We start from the raw sequence: 18,388 nt of genomic DNA on the forward strand, positions 1-18,388 counted from the left end.
CTGTCAAAAACTTTTCAGCTTGTTATCCACACCTTATCCACACATGCAGTCATTATAACAATGGGGAGAGACCAGACAGATGTTTGCCCACGGACCCTGAGTCCAGGCAAGCTCTGCATCATGCTGTGCATATTTACCAGCTTGCCTGCACTCTAATTTCATCATGTCTGACACTTCTGTGCTGTGGAGAGTCCAGGACTCCATAATCAACATTCTCTCACTGCAGGCTGCATCTTCTTGTGAGGAAAGCTGGGCTGCTTCTCTCATTATATTAGCTGGAGGGAGGCACCAGAAGTAAGAAGGGAGGGAGAATGAGGCTGTTTATATTATGCGGGCTTCCCTGGCTGAATACACAGCTCAGTGCAGGGGGGAGGTTCCAGACACCCGGAATAGCCCCCTGAGTTCGCCAGTGCCCAGTAACCCAATGATCAACTGTACCAGGTTTGAGGCTTGTGCCATTAACAGTGCAAAAATGGCCGCAATTAAATATTTGCCTTGAAAATCAATAGGTGAATTGTGATTGTTTTTTGTAGGCTCCACCCACTTTTCTGAATATTAATCCCAGTCACCTAGTGACCAACTGTGCAAAGTTTTAGAACCCTACAATTAATAGTGTAAGAATGGCTGCAGTTTACATTTTCCCAGTGAAATTTGTGTTTGTCTCTGCCCACTGATGACTCAGCATTGCCCAGGTATGTATTTGACTGGTGTTGGCTCCGCCCACTTTTTCTAACCCAAACACAAAATTACTTAATGACCAAGTTTGTGAGCTTTGCGGTCTTTGGCATCAATAATTTGCATTGAAATAAAATAAATCTGATTGGATGTGGCTCCACCCCTTTTCTGAATTTGAACCCCAATCACCCAATGGCCAACTGTACCAGGTACAGGTGATTAACAGTGCAAGAGACTTGTGCCATTAACAGTGCAAGAATGGCATCAATTAAATATTCCCCTTAAAGATTAATAGGTGGATTTTGATTGGCTTTTGTAGGCTCCATCCACTTTTCTGAATATTATTCTCAGTCACCCAGTGACCAACTGTGCAAAGTTTGAGAACCCTACCATTATTAGTGTAAGGATTGCTGCAGTTTACATTTTCTCAGTGAAATTTGTATTTGCCTCTGCCTACTGATGACCCAGCATTGCCCGATTATGTATTTGGCTGGTGTTGGCTGCGCCCACTTTTCCTAACCCTAACACACAATGAATCAATTACTTAATGACCAAGTTTGTGAGCTTTGCGGTCTTTGGCATCAATAATCTGCATTAAAATTAAACAAATCAGATTGGCTGTTTGGGGCTCCACCCCCTTATATAAATTTAAACCCCAGTCACGCAATGATCAACTGTACCAGGTTTGAGGCTTGTGCCATTAACAGTGCAAGAATGGCAGCAATGAAATATTCCCCTAAAATAAATCAATAGGTAATTTTTGATTATTTTTTGTAGGCTCCACCCACTTTTCTGAATATTAATCCCAGTCACCCAGTAACCAACTGTGCAAAGTTTGAGCACCCTGCCATTAACAGTGTAAGAATGGTGGCTGTTTACATTTTCCCAGTAAAATTTGTATTTGTCTCCGCCCACTTATGACCCTGCGTTGCCCGCTTATGTATTTGGCTGGTGTTGGCTGTGCCCACTTTCCTAACCCTAACACAAAAGTAATCAATTACTCAATTACCAAGTTTGTGAGCTTTACGGTGTTTGGCAACAATAATTTGCATTGGAATGAAACAAATTTGATTGGCTATTTGTGGCTCCACCCCCTTTCTGAAATTGAACCCCAGTCACCCAATGATCAACTATACCAGGTTTGAGGCGTGTGCCATTAACAGTGCAAGAATGGCAGAAATGTAAATATTCCCCTTGAAAATCAATAGGTGAATTTTGATTGGCTTTTATAGGCTCCAAACACTTTTCTGTCACCCAACCAGTCACCAGTCACCCAACGACCAACTGTGCAAAGTTTGAGAACCCTACCCTTAACAGTGTAAGAAATACAAAAGTTTGCTTTCTTAAAAGAGAAAAAAATTGTGATAATTCAGGTTGGAGTGAGCTTGAGATGTCTCCCAGTGCATCACTGCTGAATATTTGCAAATTAACCATTGTTACCCTTAGAAGATAAACACACCTCCAGAACCGCTGGAATGCAATTATGTGTTATCTTGTTAATTTGTACAGAGCCATAATAATCCAAAATGCATACAGACTGTTTTGAATTGTTTGATTCTCATCAGTGCATGGCATGGATTAATTTGGCTCTATGAAGTAGGGCTTGTAACACCGAGAGGTACAGACTAACCAGCAAGCTCATGGTGACCCAGAACTCATTGGAGTGTGTAAGGGATTACAATGGTCCTAAAAGCCCCCTTACTAAGATGTTAAAAAAAACAAAAGTTTGCTTTCTTAAAACAGAAAGAATTTGCGATAATTCAGGTTGGAGTGAGCTTGAGATGTCTCCCAGTGCATCACTGCTGAATATATGCAAATTAACCATTGTACCCTTAGAAGCTAAACACACCTCCAGTGTAACAGTGTAAGAATGGCCGCAGTTTACATTTTCCAGTGAAATTTGTATTTGTCTCCACCCCCCTTTTTGGTTATGGGAATAAAAAGTAACCTTTACTTTATTCCAGGTAATGTACTATGTGTGTGCCAAATTTCATTCAAATCCGTTCAGCCGTTTTTTGCGTGATTGAGTAACAAACATCCAAACATCCGAACTTTCTAATTTATTATATTAGTAGGATACCACATATATCCATTTTAACAATGCAGTTAGTTCAGATCTAAAACTTCTAGTTCCTATGATTATTATGATTGCTATGATGTCTTTTTTGATTGCCAAATAACATTAAAATATGTGTTGTTTACTGCTTAGCAATTCAAAACAGTTAGCTAATTTATAAAATTCCCACTCTTCTTGAAAGAGTAATTAACTTACTCCATCTCAATCCCTGATCTAAGGTCAGTTGAGCAAAGTCCTCTGCAACCCTCTGATTTTGTTTTTAACATAAGAATTGCTTTGGCTACTTTTATACTAAACAAGATCCTTAAACATATTTTATGTAGCGATATATTTCAACTATGGTGTCATATTACATTTTGAAGACCTTGCACACAACTTTGCACTAGAGATCTGCATTGAACCTTCTATAAGATGACTGTATCCATTCATCATATCTCTGTTTAAATTAATGAACAATTATACCTGGGTCTGGTGGGAGGATATGGTCACATTCATGCCTGAGAGCTCATGGAAACTAATTGTCACTCTTGATTTACTTCAAGATGATACTGACTTGACTATCAGTTATTCTGTTGAGGTTGCATGACTCCAGGGGTTCAAACTCTGAAAAAGAAAAGATAGTAGGAAACATGGTTTCTTTTCATGAAAATCCAGGTGTTACATGATGATTGCTTTTGATTGCTTTTTTGCAAGCAGAAATATTTTCACATCTGCCACCATCTCTGAAGGAGGCCACAGATTGTTAAAGTCATACAGATGTCATAGGCTTAATTCATATTATCCTATTGGCAATTATAATGATTTTCTGATTAACATGTTTGCCAGCAGTTTGTGGTGAATAACAATTGTTCAGTGTTTCCGTTTACCACAAATTTTTATATCCAAAAGTTTGGGTTTAACATTGAAGTCAATGGCCTCTGACTTTAGCGATTAATAGTAAAGCTACAGTCATCAAATTTGCAAGGTATGTTAAGGAGAACAGTGGGAACAAGGACAATTTTTTTTTCAAAAATATTAAGTGTAGTAAGCACTGGAGCATCTTTAGAATTCCCTCCAGCATTCTCTATTGGTCTTTTAACAGACCAATGGTAATCCTCATTGGTCAGTTAAAAGACCAATGGGGGCACTGGAGTGAATATTAAAGATGCTCTGGGACTTGCTGTACTTAGTATAGCAAGTCCAGGGCCGGGGGAAGCAGGAAAAAATGGTGCATATGGCACCCATTCACTACAATGCAAAATATCGGCCATTGGGCGTTCAAGAATAAATTTTGGCGCCCGAGAAATAGCGGTTGCAGGGATCGTGTTAACAAAAGTTTTAATTTACAGAAAAAGTTTTATTACAAATATTGTTTACAAATTTGTATTTACTTTCAGTTTAACTTATTTTATCGTTTTCAAATTTCGCTTTCAGGAGTGTAATAAGTACATTATCGTTTTCATAAGTATAATGCTTAAATATCATTTTCAAGCTTATTGTATTACAAATATATCGTTTTTGGTATTAACCATGTTTTCAGAATTATAATGCGTAAATTATAGTTTTCATATTTATTATCTTACTAATACATCGCTTTTAATATTACCGTTATTTTATGATTTTTAATGCGTCTGTGATTAAAGGCTATTTATTCTATTATAAATATATAACTTTTACTATTCATAATATTTTAAATGTTTACGTGATTTACTGTATTAAAAAATATATAAATTATTGTATTCATGTTATTTGTAGTTAAGTATTTAGCGGTATCAAATATATTGTTCTTTCTATGTGTGTAAGGGTGTTTTTGCAGTGGGGTTGGTTAGGGTCAGGCACCACCAGGGGGTGGTTAGGGTTAGGCGCCACCAGGGATGTTTTAGTGTTAGGCACCAACAGGGGGTGGTTAAGGTTAGGCACCAACAGGGGGGATTTAAGAGTTAGCCAGCAACAGGGGGGGTTTAGGGTTAGGCATAACCAGGGGGGGGTCTAGGGGTTAGGGATAGGTATGAAGAGGGTTCTGTGTGAGAGTAGGGTTAGGTATAATTTCAGAAAAATATTTGTAATATATACAATTTATTACATTATGCATATTTCCACAAAGGGGAGGGGGGGGGGGGTCTAGGGGTTAGGGATAGGGATAGGGGGAGATCTGTGTGAGAGTATAGTTAGGTATAGTTGCAGTAAAATACCTGTAATGTGTACAATTGTATTACTATGGTTAAAACAAGGGTAAAGATCGTTTTTTGTTATAGGAAGTATTTTGCTATTTCATTTCCATTTATTCAACATATTTAGCACTTGATTTTTGTTTATAAGCTATTAACGAAAAATGTTGTTTTAGATAGAAACTTATGATGTCGGCTATATCCCGCACCCTTTTTTTCCGACGACCTTTTTGCATGGACGCGGGCTAGGTATGGGCTTGATGTGTGCGGCGCTGTTTTTCAGTCGCCGGGGTAACGTTCTCCGTCATTCTCTCTCATTTGTCGGTATAAAGAAGCTAGGACGTGGGATCATTTCTGAGGATTCAGTCCTGAGAGTAATGAAAGGTATATATTTATGGTTAACTACTGTACAATGAATAAAGGACTTTTTCTTGGTTGCATTTTTATTTCATTTTAACTCTTTATTGAAAAGGATAAGGTGTACATCCTCCACTCACTTCAATTAGGGAGGGGGTGGACATCCGGGAGTCCCCTTTTTAAAAGGGCATTCCCAGATGCCACCATGAACCCCCATGGGGCATTGACACCCTCACCTCTGCATACTGACCTCCTAGAAACCCTGGCATGAAGTTCACTGTTCTTTTAACCTCCCTGGCGGTAAGCCCGAGCTGAGCTCGGGCTATGCCCCGCAGGAGGATTTCTCAGGCCCTGCTGGGCCGATTTGCCTAATTTTTTTTTTGCAACATGCAGCTAGCACTTTGCTAGCTGCGTGTGCACTCCGATCGCCGCCGTTACCCGCCGATTGTCTGCCGCTCGCCGCGCCGCCCCCCCAGACCCCATGCGCTGCCTGGCCAATCAGTGCCAGGCAGCGCTGAGGGGTAGCTAGGGACTCCCAATGACGTCACGACGTCGATGACGTCATGCCGCCCATCGCCATGGCGACGGGGGAAGCCCTCCAGGAAATCCCGTTCTTCGAACGGGATTTCCTGATCGGAAATCGCCGGAGGCGATCGAAGAAGGTGGGGGGATGCCGCTGCACAGCGGCTATCATGTAGCGAGCCGTGGGCTCGCTACATGATTTAAAAAAAATATTTTTTTTTAAATGCTCTGCTGCCCCCTGTCGGTTTTTAATAGACCGCCAGGCAGGTTAATACATGTAAATTTACACTACCGTTAGGTTGATACATTATCTGTCATTAACCCGCATTTAAAAAAACAAAAACATTTTCCTATCAAAACTTTAAAATCAATTTTCACAAAATCAACAAGGTCCTTAACATACCCTGCAAATTTGTTAATTCTAGCCTGTATTGAAGTTTTGCTATCACTGCTAAAGTTTGCAGCAATTGACATTTCTTAGGGCTCTTTCACACTTGCTAGCGCATGCACAAACCCAATTTCGTGTACTCGTTATGAATCACAGCGTGACATTGGGAAGTTGCGGTTTCGACGCATATCATATCTGGGCAGTAACTTCTGCCTAGACTGAAAGAGGGAAGCTGGATCATACTTTGCAGGTTTGACTACCATTGAATATCTCAGCCAGATTGAACCAGACAGGACACTAAGAAGATTGCCTATTTCTAAAAGGGAATACACCTCAGCAGATATTATGGGCCAAACATTTCAGGGTGAAAAGACTATGAACAGCTTAAAAAATATTACTGCAACACCTTAGCAAGGTAGTGAGGCAGTGATTGATGAAGAGGCCTCCTCCAAAAAGATGCCTGTGCTATGTGAGTCCTCATTACATAACCAGGGAATTTACAATTACAAACCAAAGTGTTCGGAATTGTGTGTTAAAGGTCATATTGAATCCCCAAGATTATGTCATCTCAATCTAAATTAATTTTTTTATGAATTGTTTCATTTTTTCATTAAGACACATCATTAATTAATATCTATAACATAAAGTAGTCCACTACAAAATGCAGGGATGTACTGCATAAACAAATTACTGGCTGCTATCAAAGCATCTTTTTGCCTGATTTTGATTAAAATAGTGCATAAGTATGTTTAAGTGCCAAAGATCAATTAATCAGTTGCTTTATTCATATATTGTTAAACATGAATGAAAAGAATGCATTATATTTGTCTGTGCTATTTAGTTTGGCACACCCATATGTAGGTGCCAGTACGCTAAATGATGTTAAAGAATACATGAACAGAAAACTTCTCCACAGATTGTCCTAGGAAAGCAGCATGTTCTTTTGAATCACCAATCATCTCAAAAGTCTGTCCCTCCAGACAAGCCTAGTTATTCAGTAGCTGCTCAGGAAAGATCTTTCAGTTTACCCACAATCCTACTCACTGCATGTTGCTGGGTGCATGAAATAATTTGCCTATAGTGATGCAACACCACTCCAACAACAACAATAACAACAACAAAACATTTGTAAAGCACTTTTCTCCTTTAGGACCCGAAGTGCATAGGCTTGTTTCAGATCAGTACATAGTTGTGATTTGTGATGTGTTATAGGGAAAAAAGTTATGTGATCACAAATGCCTGCCTAAACAGGTGGCTTTTCAGTTTTGATTAGCTGTCTTGATTGGTTGTAGCAAGGTGTTCCAAACGGTAGGTGTTGCATCAGAAAGCTCTGGCTCCAACGATTTGGAGTTGGACTCTGGGGGTTCTCAAGCTGTTAGATCCTGTTGATTGAAGGTTGTGGGAGGTGTGACGCAGTTGCAACAAATCCTTAATGTATCTGGGGCCCAGATCATGTAGAGATTGATATGTTAGTATGCCAATTTTAACAAGGATCCTCCATTTTATAGGTAGCCAGTGAAGTGAGCAAAGGATTGGTGTTATGTGGCAATGGCAATGTTGGCTGCATCTGGATACAAGGAGCTTGTCGACAGAGTAATGGGGAAGGGGCATCCATTGCAGGAGAGAAATTCCTGCATAACATCCCTTCCACCGTCAAAGAGCCTCTCCCTTGCTCTCCTCTTCCTGCTCCCCGCCTCTCCCTCACTCCCTGCATTCCGATCTCCGCTCTGTGCTCATGGAGGAGAGTACAGAGTTGCTTCTGCAGCGCTGTGACCCCAAAGGTCACAGAACAGAAACTAAAGCATTGCAGGAGATAGCTGCGGCGGGGAGAATCAGCAATGGACACTACCTAATCCACCACCCTCCTGGATTAGGTAGTATGCTTTTTTTTATTTTGATGTCTGGCTCAGGTTCTCTTTAAAAGAAAAAAAATCACTTTCTATTTAACTTTTTCATTTATTTAGTCATATAAAATGGAGATAAATGATTCTAATAAGTAACCAGTATACAACATGCCACGCATTTAATTATCTGTAGGCTCACCCTATTTCACATTGTATTTAAAAGTCACGTAGCCATTAATAGCTTTTAGTCATATGTGTGTTGTAAAATGTGAAACCCACACAACTCAGCTCTCTGCTAATGTTAATTATGAACACGTTCACACATGTCACAGCTTTCTTGCTGTCCGTAGGCTATACATTAGTCCACACATTAAAAACAACAATGCAAAGTGTGTCGCATTTATGAAATACACTGATGATTCAAAGGAAAAGCAAGGGACAGATGCTGCAATTTAAAAGCAAGATAGATGTACATCGCATTGTTCACAAGAACAGATTGTGTGAGGTTAACCATCCCTAATTGAACAAGGTAGGTGGCATTTACAGTAAAAAAAGGTAAACTGCAATAGTGTGTAGCTGCTTTGGGCTGGTAGTGAGGCCCAGGCAATAGTGTGACATCTACAACTGCTGATCTTTGATTGAAGCCATGTCAGCTCTTTCTGTGACCTTGGGCAAAACACTTCAACTCAAATGATAGAATCGCAAAATGTACAGTATGTTATTTCAGGCTTTACTGCATTTGCAGAATTTTATGTGTACCGTCGCCACACAGGAAACGGCTGTCCGCCTTATATACTGCTCGTCTATCCAGCCACGGAAGATGAATACAAAGATTTAGAAGCTTTTATTAACCTAAATATGTAATTTCAACATAGCTGTCACCTAACTTTTAGGCCTTGCGTCTCACATCTGAGACTGGAATTGGTGATCAATACTGAGCTATTTCTGGGCACTCAGAGTGGTTTTCACTTCAGGCACTTTCGTACAAGAGGTGTGTTGTTAGACCTTGAGAGGAGTCAATAACAAATTGTGGTAAAAAATCATAAAACAGATTCATAATTTGAGATATATCTGCTAAGGACACATATAGGCCTGTTAACTTGTAGTGACTTGAGACTTCTCTCATTCTAGGTAGTGAGCTGCACTTGCAATGATTGCTGGAAAGATCTTTTGTGGTACAGTCCAAGATGGCTTTTAGAGGAAGCTGGCTGCATGTGTGCAAGTGGAGGAGTGAGGTGCCACTGCCTATATAGATGGCTGTGAACATGTCTGGAATCTGATGACAACCTTGGGACTGTATGACTGTATGTGCTTGGCAATTTTTAACCTGGACTTACAAATACTTCCACTTAAATTATGCAGTTCAGCTTCCCCTGCCTTCTGATGTGAACACATGATAAAGAGGACAGTGGAAGCTCAAACAAAAGAATTAGTCTGAGAGGGCACATTTTTAACCTTCTGCTGTAAAGGTGCATACACACCTTAGGCTTGTGTCAGCTGCCAGGGAATGGGATCTGGACCCGATCCTCTTGGGTGACATCACTGGGCTGGCTTGTACAATCGGGTGTCAGCTGTTTAGCTGATGACATATATTGTGGCTACGTGGGGGTGAAGAGACGATGGAGTGGCGCATGATATCACAAGGCCAGCGGGGGAGTGGCGTCTTCAAAGGAGTTGGCTGTCCGTTGCTTGAGTTGATCTGCCTGGTCGATTGCTCACGGGTTGGGAGTCAGGTGCTGCCGTACACATGCATAATTATTGGCTAGTACAGGGCAGTGGAAACTTGAGGCTATAGAAGCAAGATCTGAGATTGAGATACTGTTGTTTTATATGTCAGCTCACCCCACTAGCAGCATTCTCTGCCATCAAAACAGCAGGAACAGCAACAGCAGCATTTGCTAGCTCACATCATGAACTGGATGACATCTGAAATGTCATCCATGAAGGTGTCTAGAAGTAGTGAGATGAGATGGATCGTTGGTCAGTGAGAACGCTAGCAGTTTGTTGCCTCTGGTCATCTATTGCAAGAGAGACTGCTGGCAGCAGGAGCTGTGTGGGCTGCCTCTGAATGCAGTACTGAAAGGCAGCAGCAGTAGGAGGTAGAGGCAGTAAGCCCTGAGACGTGTATGTGGATTCTCACCGCCCGGTCACTTTGGCACAGGGGGGGGGGCACTCCCTACTGAGGGAGTGCAGTGATTGGTCCCAATGACACAGCCATGGTCCCACCCTCAGGGCTTTGGCTCCTATTAAGAATCGAGCAGGGGCAGTGAGCATCTGTGATCAGCCGTCTGGGGCAGCCTACCCCCCCCCCCCCTCGCCTGATTCTGGTAGATGCTTTGCAAAGCTGTGCGGCTACTTCTGTAGCATGAAAATTCTCCCCAATAATCATCAGCCTTCACCGTATGTAAAAGGAGCAGAGGACACCGGAGGGGCCAGGAGGCCAAGTGACAGTGACACAGGAGGGGGTGGAGGATGGAGGAGGGACAGTGGACACTGGAGGGAACACACAAATTTGCCCCCCCCCCCCCACACACACACACACACTTTTGGGAGAGAAACAGTGCGTCTTAAAGTCAGAGAAATACGGTATTTCGTTTTAAACAATGCAAATTGCCTGACTGTCCTGCTGAGCCTCTGCCTCAAATACTTTTAGCTATAGACTCTGAACAAACATACAGATCAGGTGCTCCGACAGTAGTCTAACTGGATTAGCTGTGTGCTTATTTCAGGTGTGTGATTCAGACACTACTGCAGCCAAAGAGATCAGTAAGACTGCCAGACTGCCTGGTATTGTGTAAACAGAAATACATATTGCAGCTCCCATATGCCTCTCTCTTTGCAAGTTGGTAATGATGTGGTTAAGGTATTGCCATCAGTAACGTGATTTTATGTTTTATTCCTGCACTCCACCAGTACTTATATACTCAGCTAAGATTCAGTATTCTGTTTTAGCCTTCGTCTGTTCAAACTCAACTAAAACACTGTGTGATTTGGTAACACATTGATAACACCAGGACTTAGACAATCATACTATGTAAACAAATCAAAACAAGCTTTTCAAAATGACACTTCTGGCTCATTCATAAAACATATTCTATAAACACCCCCACCCAAAAAAAGGTCTGATGGAACCATCCAAGAGGTGGTGTTAAAAGAAAAGTGAGAAAGTTCCACGGAGCAATAAACGGAAACAAAAACATTTCATCTTTTTGCGCCAGTCACAAAATCACACCTTGATGTGAAAACAGGTGTTGTGAACAGGTATAAATAATAATCTGTCAACAGCTGAAATATCTGTCAAAAAAGAGTTCTAATAAAGTCAGAGGTCTTAAATATTTATGACAGTTGCTGGTGTGATGACAGCTTTTGTTACATGACTTAATCAGAAAATCATAGAATAAAATTATTGCTAAACTATGAGACTGGCGTGATATATATAGCTCAACTCTAAAGGAAATCAGAAACAACTTCAGTTTCTCAATGTAAACCTGTCATCAGAGAGCTGAAAGTGTGCCATCTTGCTGTCTTTCTATAGTGCAACTCTACTTTCCCTAAAATATCATTTTCAATACACATTTTTTGTATTATTATTTCAAGCATTTTAACAAGCTGAATTACACTGGCATATCTGTGTTATCTTTGGTAACAGCTTTAGAGCTCTTAATGTTTACTGCAATCGTTTTTGAGTATTAGGCTATGTTCACAGTGGTGCATTGAGGTATGGCATAATGCCTGATTTACAACATGGCTTGCCACACTATAATGCACCATCTATACGTCCTTCACAATGTGGCAGGTGCATTGCGGTATAACGTACTGCAAAACACATGCATTTGCAGAGCCAGTGAAGCATACTTTTCATTGACTGTAAGCTTCACTGTATGTGATGCCACATGTGTATAATGTGCAGCGACACTCTCCCATTCCCCTGTTGTCACAGGGAAAGCAATGTGACAGCTATAGATGTGTATACATTTTATTCACCATGTTACACTTGTCACTGTATTTACCAATTCTTTATTTTGTACCAGTGTGTATATTTGGTGTGTACCACTGTCTGTATTATTATGTACCCCATTTTTGCTTCTTACTTTGTACAGCACTACAAAATATAAATCGGTGCTTTATAAATCAATAATAATTATCATAATAGTAATAATAATAATGTGAACTGTGAACCTAGCCTAAGTGATGTCTGTTATTGGGATAGGAGTGTGGTTACTGCAACTGTTGTGGAAGAATGTCAAGCATAACTTCAGGTGGTACAGGTATCCTGCTTGTTTAACCTCCCTGGCGGTAAGCCCGAGCTGAGCTCGGGCTATGCCGCGCAGGGGGAGATCTCAGCCCCTGGTGGGGCGATTTTTATACTGTAAATTGCTGTGCGCGCAGCCAGCACTTTGCTAGCCGCGCGCACAGCTTGATCGCCGCCGCTTTGCGGTGATCGGCCGCACGCAGCGGCTGAAGAGGCCCCCCCCCGCCAGAGCCCTGCGCTGCCCGGATCAATGAGTTCCGGGCAGCGCTATGGGCTGGATCGGGTGTGCCTGAGGTCAGGACGTCGGCTGACGTCCATGACGTCATCCCGATCGTCGCCATGGCGACAGGAGAAGCCAAACAGGGGAACGCGTTATATACGCGTTCCCCTGTTTGCTATAGATGCCGGCGACGATCGGACTAGAGGGCCACATGCGCCCTCTAGTGGTGTTTCATGTAGCTACCACTCTGGTAGCTTTACATGAAACAAAAAAAAATAAAATAAAAAAAAAAAGGATTTTTTTAATTAGGAAAAAAAAAAATTAACCGCCAAGGAGGTTAAGACCTCTTTCACATGGAAAGCTGAACTGCATGCATACCGGACAGGTCAGCCTATCATCTGCTGAGCACCAAGCATTGCCTTTCAGTTACAAATTAAAGCGGTATAAAACTCTGACATAATATTCAATAAAAACATGTTTTCCTACCTTTTATATGCCATAAATTTATCATATTTGTTTGTTTGCATAAGTTTTATTATTCATTTAGAAATTATACGTTCCGAAAGTACAATTTTTTTGCTCTGAGAGCTGACATTGCATTTTATTCATAACTGGTGTATTCATACTGTAATGTACCCAGAAATGCTTTCTGAGTATCCGTTTGTGTTCTGGAGTGTCTGAATTGCCAGAGAATGTTTACATTCCTCACTTGATACAATTAAGTAAACACAAGATAATGTTATCTCCAGTTCGGATGCCTCCAGCTTTCCCTGCAGGGAGCTTGTAAGTCCTGTGTTTAACTAGTTGAAAGCTGTTCTAGTAAAAAATAAATGGTGGTAGTATATAATATGCTGTAAATAATCTTTTATAGCAAAGAAGAAATTTAGGGTTTCATATCACTTTAATGCAGCTGAATAGCTGCTTTGAAAAGCCATGTGTCTAATGTTTAGTGTAATAAAGTATGGTTACATCTTTATGACTATACAACTGAGTGGTGCTTTTTGTATGAGACAAGTTCTCCCTTTCCTTGTTGTGCTTCTACATACAGTATATTGTCTCAGCACACTCCTGTCCTTAATTATTTACAGCCTGTTCTTCCTTAACTTTTATTTTCCAGTAGCGTGACAAAGTGTACGAATAACTCAGATTTTTTTTTAGTAATGTTGCTACGGTAGTGTCTCAATGCTGAAGAAGATTCTAGTCACCTCAAGTCCTAGAATAAACCCTCTGAGAACAGGAAGTGAGGGGAAATGTCACTGAAGCACACAAAGGCAATAATAATTGTCTGATATGTTCTCACATCACAATCTATTTGTAGAAAAAAAAGCTGTTTTGGCTGAAATTCACTATTAAGAGGGAAAATGTAATTCTTGTCTGTGTCATCTAAACTCCAATCTGGGAGGCCAGGCAACCGCAGATGAAATTCCACAGCACAGTCACACTGATAGATCCTATTGCCTTTACCTAGTTTTTTATGCTAGGTATTGTAAGATTGATGGGTGGCATTCATGTCATCTAGTTCATGATGCAAACTAGCAATATCATCTACCTTCCGACTGCTTTCTGGAGCACGGACTACAGGAGCAGTGCTGGTGGTGCACATCATCTTGGTCTGGCCCTCCTACTTTTACTCTAATATGTTTGATATCAGCACGTACACTTATGGATGGCATTCATGCACTTCATCCAGCTACCAATGCAGTCTATGCTCCATCTCAGGACCCATCACTTCCTACTGCTTCTGCTGCCACCACCTTTCAGTATCCGTACTCATTGAGACATTTATGTAGACTGTGTACTGGGTGCTGATGTAGTCCACCCAGCTCATACTAGCAGCTATCAATGTGGTTCTAGCTTCATGTCATGGCCCAATTCCTCCTCCTCCAGCCACCGTTCAGTAATCCATTGATGCAACTTGAATTTACGCTTCTGGGTGGCATTACTGATGCATCAGCTCACAATGTCAGCTGGTAATGCAGTTTTCCTGAAGTTAGCTAACCAGAGGCCACCCACTGCTACTGCTCTCTCTTACCCATGGTCCATTTCAGGTCCTCCATCCTTATCATCCTTATGCCTAATGTCACCTCGCCACTTCTAGACACCTTTATGAGCGACATTCATTCCACATGTCATACAGTTCATGGTGCTAACTAGCAATGTCGTCTCTTGCTGCCTTAAAGCTAATGGGAACCGGGTATAGAAAAAAAAAGTCAGATACCTAAGGAGAGAGAGGCTCTGGGTCCCATAGAGCACTCCCTCTCCTCTCCCAGTCCCCGCTGTTCCGCTGGCTCCCCCGTAGCGGTATTCAACCGTTTCGGTCAAATACCGCTGGCTCCCGGCTGAAGGGAGGCTTTGGAGATGCTTCGGGAGCCCGAGTGCTCCCGAAGACGGGCCGCAATAACACTGCGCATGCGCGCGCGTCCTCTATGACGCGTTCGCGTGTGCGCCGCCTGTCTTCGGGAGGACTCGGCTGCCGAACACTTCCGAAGTCCCCTCGGTGTGGGATGAGAACAGAGGAGCCAGCGCAGCACCGGGGCCACCGGGAGAGGAGAGGGATGGCTCAATAGGACCGAGCCTTCCCTCTCCTTAGGTGAGTATCTGCCTTTTTTGGGGGGGGGGGGGGAACCGGGTTGCATTACCTTTAACATCAGAGACTAGTCCTAGTGGGTTGAGTTAGCATGTAGCACCACTATTTTTAAATCTCAGGTCCTGCCTCCATGATGTAATGTTTATGCTTCCTTCTGCTATCGTCATGCAAACATCCTATTTGCCTGCAATTACTTTACCTATTATTTTCTGGAAAACCACAAGGTATTTTGGAACTTTTTTCTTCTTTTTGCCATTGTTTCCCTACTCAAACCTAGCAAAGTTGATGGTTCTAACATGTATAGGGGTACTACAATGTATATATCAATGGTTTAAGTTTGCCCATTGACTTTAACAGTGTTCGTGAAATTCAGTTCTCTGAAAATGGGTGGTACCACCAGAAGTTTGAAGACATTTTTGTGAAGTGTTCTCGCTATTCCCTAGTAAACATAGCGCTGAGTGAAAATGCATCTATTAGGCATGCTATTGGGTTACCAAAGTTTTTTGAGCTGAAAATCATTGGTGAACATAATTGATTTTTCAAATATAATGTGAATTTATCAAAAATGGCTGTTATTATGTGGAAATAAAATTCTACACTCTTCTTGGTAATACCACTCCATAGCAAGCTAGCGGCAAAAGTTGCAGAAAAGATTGACTATTTTACATGTGCACCCAAATGTTCTAATTGTTAACAGATTGAATTATATCTTATTCCGTTTATGCCCAGCTAGGGGTTGAAACCTCTTTTCACTCAGGATACTTTCACAGTGACACGTCAGACCATATAATCACATTGCAAACACGAATGATGCAATCACAATACATTGTAATGGGATGTTTACATTGGTGCATTGGCTGTGCGGCAGAATCCATCAGAATAACATGAGGTGTGTTGTGTGGTACAAGTACTGGACAAGGTGCACATTTACTTTTGCAGTAAAGGTTATTTTTGCATGGACTGTATGCATCACTGTATCCATCACATCACAATTGTAACATATGATGTGACTTTTTCCCTCCTTTGTATTACAATCCTGTTTTTACAGGATGTGCAATGCAATTAAGCAGGTTGTCCTGCTACACAATGCTTAGCACCATGCACCAAAACTAGGCGTCCATACAACAGTAATGCTATAGTGCGCAAGGCATATAAGGGGAATTTGGGGTTACGGTGGTCCCCAGACCCCAAATGACTTCTCCCTCTGAGTTGTGATGACTCGGAGAGGGAATAGTATTTACCACTGCAGGGGACTGGAGCAGCACCCTGCGCCCAGCTCACTGGCAGCGTACTAATAAGTATGCCAATGCAATGCCATGGTGTGAAACTAGCCTTAATAGCTGACAATTTACCACCAGTTTAGGACAAGTCTTAGAACCTAAGTAAATCAGACATAATATGTAAAGAAAAACAAAAACAAAAAAATAAGGGCAAATAAAACATAAAAACACTGTAGTTGCAAAACATGTGCCTAACAACCAGATTTTCTACATTAGCTCACAGGACCTGTACACTCTGCCTTTGAACATGTTGAGAGGCACAGGGTGCTTCCACGCTAAGCATGTTGGTGTGCGCTGCACTGATGCAGGTGAACACTCTGCCCATACAGTTGTATGGACTTCAGAATTAGTGATGGGCCGAACCTCCGATTTTAGGTTCGCGAACCGGGTTCGCGAACTTCCGCGAAAGGTTCGGTTCGCGGAAAAATTTGCACACCGCAATAGACTTCAATGGGGAGGCGAACTTTGAAAAATAGAAAAAATTATGCTGGCCACAAAAGTGATGGAAAAGATGTTTCAAGGGGTCTAACACCTGGAGGGGGCATGGCGGAGTGGGACAGATGCCAAAAGTCCCGGGGAAAAATCTGGATTTGACGCAAAGCAGCGTTTTAAGGGCAGAAATCACATTGAATGCTAAATTGCAGGCCTAATGTGCTTTAAAACATCTTGCATGTGTATGCATCAATCAGGGAGTGTAATTAGAGTACTGCTTCACACTGACACACCAAACTAACTGTGAAACGCACCGCAAGTTACCAGCTGTTTGTGTAGTGACGGCCATGCTGGACTACTGCGCAACATGGCGAGATTGCTCTTCCTCGCTCAGTGATGTCAGGTAATGTGTGACTGCCTTCTCAACTTTCCATGGCATTGTTAAAAAGCTTACGTTTTGTTTTTAAATTACATTTTCTATTTGCTGTGTACTTGTTCAGTACCACTACAATGAGAATCCTATGGAGGCGGGCAAGTCTGCCATTTGTGACCCCGGGTAATGGCCGGGGAATGAGGGTTTGAATCCGGTGTGGAGCCTGAGCAACGGCTACCACTACACATCCAAGGAGGGCAGCAGGCAGGTATGCACGCCCGCCCTGAGGTAGTGACCAAAAATAACAATACAGGAGGAGGACTTTCGAGGCCCTGCTGTGTATTTGAATGAATGTACTTTCAATCCTTTAACGAGAACCAGTTATGGCGGGCAAAGATGACACCACATTCCTTTCACGAGAATCATATGGAGGCGGGCAAGTCTGCCATTTGTGACCCCGGGTAATGGCCAGGGAATGAGGGATGGAATCCGGTGTGGAGCCTGAGCAACGGCTACCACTACACATCCAAGGAGGGCAGCAGGCAGGCATGCACGCCTGCCCCGAGGTAGTGACCAAAAATAACAAAACAGGAGGAGGACTTTCGAGGCCCTGTTGTGTATTTGAATGAATGTACTTTAAATCCTTTAACGAGAACCAGTTATGGCTGGCAAAGATGACACCACATTCCTTTCACTAGAATCATATGGAGGCGAGCAAGTCTGCCATTTGTGACCCCAGGTAATGGCCGGGGAATGAGGGATGGAATCCGGTGTGGAGCCTGAGCAACGGCTACCACTACACAGGCAAGGAGGGCAGCAGGCAGGCATGCACGCCCGCCCTGAGGTAGTGACCAAAAATAACAGTACAGGACTCAGGAGGACTTTTGAGGCCCTAATTGTAATGAATCAACTTTAAATCCTTTAACGGGAATCCGTTATGGAGGGCAAGTCTGCCATTGTCACCACGGGTAATGGGCGGGGAATGAAGGTTGGATTCCGGCCGGAAGTGGGAGCCTGCTGAGACCCATGCTGTAGCTGCCCTGACCGTGCTTTGCAGACCAGGCATCTGTGGTCATATGGACCCTTGACCCAGCGGAAGACAAACCAAGTCGAAAGCATTTGCCAAGAATGTTTTACGGAGGGCAAGTTTTTTGCCATTTTTTTCAATTGTTTGAAACTGTAGATGGTTGTATTTTTCAATTGTTTGAAACTGTAGATGGTTGTATTTTTCAAT

The 18,388-nt window shown here is 42.2% G+C and overlaps 1 protein-coding gene across 13 annotated transcripts in view; it reads right to left on the reverse strand.

Moving 5' to 3' along the window:
• Window positions 1-18,388, reverse strand: part of LINGO2 (leucine rich repeat and Ig domain containing 2) — a 2,118,418-nt gene that overhangs the window by 738,355 nt on the left and 1,361,675 nt on the right. For 12 of the 13 annotated variants that reach the window (XR_011020638.1, XM_068234694.1, XM_068234677.1 and 9 more), the window contains one exon: window positions 3,215-3,355. The exons of the other annotated variant lie outside the window; for it this stretch is intronic. The gene's annotated coding sequence lies outside the window, so the exon portion shown is untranslated. The remainder of the gene's footprint in view (window positions 1-3,214; window positions 3,356-18,388) is intronic. 13 annotated transcript variants of the gene reach the window in all.

The sequence above is a fragment of the Hyperolius riggenbachi genome, chromosome 1 (assembly GCF_040937935.1).
Source record: "Hyperolius riggenbachi isolate aHypRig1 chromosome 1, aHypRig1.pri, whole genome shotgun sequence".
Taxonomy (NCBI): domain Eukaryota; kingdom Metazoa; phylum Chordata; class Amphibia; order Anura; family Hyperoliidae; genus Hyperolius; species Hyperolius riggenbachi.